Consider the following 3536-nt stretch of genomic DNA (forward strand, 5'->3'; position numbering starts at 1 on the left):
AGATACAAAAGAAAGTAGAATTGACGAGGTAACATTTCAAAAATACTTTGCACAATTGCAGAAAACTTTAACTAATACTCGAATATTTTTACATAATAAAGAAACAATGCTTTCGGCACTGAACCAAAACTGTACATAAATACAATAAAATATTCATTGAATCAATGAAAATTGGTCCAATGAATTCTCATAATGATTTATAATATATGAGATTATAAAACTATTACTAGAATTCATTGCAAGAATGCATGAATATGTAATTATATTAACAAATCCAGTTATTGTATCACACAATGAATTAACTGGATATTAAATCGGATCTTGATCTTAGTGATCGTTCACAGGATCCAAAATAACCACAATTTTTTCAGTGTATAATTCCCATCCGAACAAGTTTGTAGTTTGTCGCGCACTCGTTGATCGACGTGCGCTAGGTTGGTCAATGACCGACGCAAAAGTCGGCGATAATGCAACGCGAGAACTGTTGGAGAGAACTTTTCGACGATCGCGTTCGCGGGTGTTAAAAACCGCAGAATTCAACTCGCACGATGATAGGAAAGGGGAAAAAATACGGACCGGCGTCAGCACGCGAAACAATATCCATCCGCGCCTCTCGGACGTGAAATACACCGTGGATTATTGCCACGCGGTGAGAGAGGACAGTTGAGAAAAAGAGAAAGAGAGAGAGAGAGAGAGAGAGAGAGAGAGCGCACAATCAGAAAGGGATAACAAAACGGAGACAAAGAGGACGATAAAAAGACGCGGCAGTGAAAGGACGCGAGAAAGGTGGAGGAGGAGGAGGTGGGAGTGAGACGGAGACGGATTCAGAGAGGGTTGCTCGTAGAGGTACCCGGGGCCAGGTACCCCCGATTCTGGGAAACGTGTTCTGCCAGCTTGTTAGGTGTCCCCAACAGTTCTCTAATATATGACTGGCACTCTCTACCCTTTTTTTGAGAGAGGAGGACGAGAGAGGGCGGGAGGAAGAGAGAGGAGAGGGCTAGGTCCACGAGAGAGCGTCCAGTTAGAATGCCATCGAGCTTACCTGCACTCACGACCGCGGCGACGTTCCTGCGTGCCCGCTCGCTTTGGTCCCCGTTGTTTTACGGCGACAAAAAAAAAGCGCGTCCTCCTCCTCCTCCTCCTCCTCCTCCTCCTCCTTCTTCTCCGTGCATTGCGCGATAATTAATGAACCCGTGCGCAGCGAGAGAATCCGTTCTCCGTCGATTTGATTGATGGTGGCTGCTGGCGATCCTTTAAAACGGTCACGTGGGTCGTGACCATGATACCGCTCCGGCATTTGTGCTTGCGCATCGCTGGAAAATGACGAACAATTATTTCTTATTGTTATGTTATCGAGAATAAAAAAATGTGTGTGCTGTTAAACTTAATATTTCGTTAATAATGTAATCGCAATTTAACATAATCATACAAGGAGCCCCATCAGGAACTTTGGTGTTCGAAATAATTGCAGCGGATGTTGCATTGAAAAATTTTGATGTAAATAACTATTTATTTCGTTGATTTTGTGAAGGTTTTTGTAAGTCACATATCAACAAAATAAACAGTTATTTACACAACAATTTCTCTCAGTATGTGTGTACATAAAAAAAAAAAAGAATAATTTTGCAGAAATATCTAAAAATTTAAGTAAATACAGATCTAAAAGTAATTGTGTTGAACCATCGAAATAATTATGTAGGAAACTCAAACATGACGAGCAGTGGTGTAACATTCTAGCAATCAGCTCGAACGTCATACATATAATTATTTTGATAGTTATAATTGTGTTATAGATTCCAAATAATAATTTGGATAATTATTTTAAATCTAACATAATTATATTCAGATCAATCTGTATCTAAGTAAATTCTTAGACAACAATGAGAATAATAATAAATGTTATAGGACTCCTTTGTAATATTTAACAAATTAAAGACAAGAATGTAAGGGGAAATAGAAGTTAGCGCGGTACTTGGTACGGTGAGTATAACAATGGATATGTTTAACAGTTCATTTTTAATATAACAGAATATGATGGCCGTATAATGTCCGTACGCGTTTCGACTTACTTCATTTTCAACGGAATTAATATATACTATCCTGTACAAGTAGTACATCAACATAATACCAACTATCCAACATCAAAACAATTCCTTATATTCATCCCAATTTACTGACTAAAAAGAAACAAGTAATTCTTATAAAGTGAAGCTATAATAGGAATGAGAATGTCAAGGATATTTATTAAATTTATTTAAAAAAAAAAAAACAATCAGGAGACTAAAGTAATAAAGTCTAAATTTTTAGATACTTTGGCAAAATCATTCTTTTCATGCATGTTCGCTAAAGTTTAACGAGAAATGTTCAAAAAAGAAAATCATTAGTGCATCAATGTTTATGAGAAAAATGGTCTGGTTGAATTAAATAGTAATTCTGGTGGAAAATGGACGAATCAGAATTTTCTGGTATACTCTATTAGAGTTCTAATTGAGATAACTAAGAATTCTGATATAATTATTCTGGTAAAAATAAGAATTCTAGTAGATTTTATCAGAAATATCGTATCAACGAAAAATTCCGGTTGCTTCATCTAGAATTCTAATAAATTTAATCAGAAATTTCTGATTCGTCCAATTTCAACCAAAAATTGTTTTCAGCGATGAATTCTTAATTACGTAATCGAGTTATGAATCTGAGAACAGCTGATGGTCATATAAAATCGAGCATTTTCAAGATCGAGCAGTCGCGCGAAGGTAACAAAGATCTATCGATCATCGCTGAAATCAATCGGCTACTCCGCGCGCGCTTCCCGATGAGGTCGATGATGTCTAGTCACAACACCATTGTTTCAATGACCCGCTGCCCCGCCCAGTAGGTGGCACCAACCTTCACATACTAATGAGCCAACCAGTTTCAAAGATCATCAACGCACGCTAGCGGAGAGATGAGGTGTTGAGAAGGCCGGGCCTCTCCTCTCGGGACAGAAGGGTTACTGTGATTCTTGTTACTTTCAACAAATCTCGATTACACTTCCCGAAGAATTTGCAAATCAGATTACATTCTCTCGATTATACTAAATTTATTTATTCTCGTTGTACCCGAGAACTGTATGACTTTAGATCAAGACTTATCCAAAAGCGTGATTTTCATCAATATATAAACTCTTTAATCTCGGTTCAATTGATTCTTCGTCTTTTTCTAATTTTAATGAACAGTTAGAAAAAGATGAAGAGAAGGTGGTTGGATCAAGATTAAAATCTAGAGATTAAAGTTAAGCTACATTAGTAGAAATGACCATTAGAACTAGAAAAAGGAAGAGTAACCAAGATTGAAGTTAATCTGCATCGGTGATAATAGGCATCTGGATACCCAAATTGATACCAATCAACCGAGAAGTCGTGAAAGAGAGAGAGAGAGAGAGAGAGAAGCACAAAGCTGTCGTTAAAAGCCTATCGCCTAACAAGTATCAGAGCAATGCGCCATCCGCGACGGGACAAAACGATGAGTAGTCCGAAAGGCGGGGGTGGGGGGGGGGG

At 38.0% G+C, this 3536-nt stretch overlaps 1 long non-coding RNA gene across 1 annotated transcript in view; it reads right to left on the reverse strand.

The window, feature by feature from the left end:
* Positions 1–762: 762 nt before the first annotated feature.
* Positions 763–3536, reverse strand: part of LOC108749880 — an 18952-nt gene continuing 16178 nt past the window's right edge. Inside the window, exon 3 of the long non-coding RNA XR_001939397.1 lies at positions 763–1313. This is a non-coding gene — a long non-coding RNA (uncharacterized LOC108749880). The remainder of the gene's footprint in view (positions 1314–3536) is intronic.

The sequence above is a fragment of the Trachymyrmex septentrionalis genome, unplaced genomic scaffold, assembly GCF_001594115.1.
Source record: "Trachymyrmex septentrionalis isolate Tsep2-gDNA-1 unplaced genomic scaffold, Tsep1.0 scaffold32, whole genome shotgun sequence".
Classification (NCBI taxonomy): domain Eukaryota; kingdom Metazoa; phylum Arthropoda; class Insecta; order Hymenoptera; family Formicidae; genus Trachymyrmex; species Trachymyrmex septentrionalis.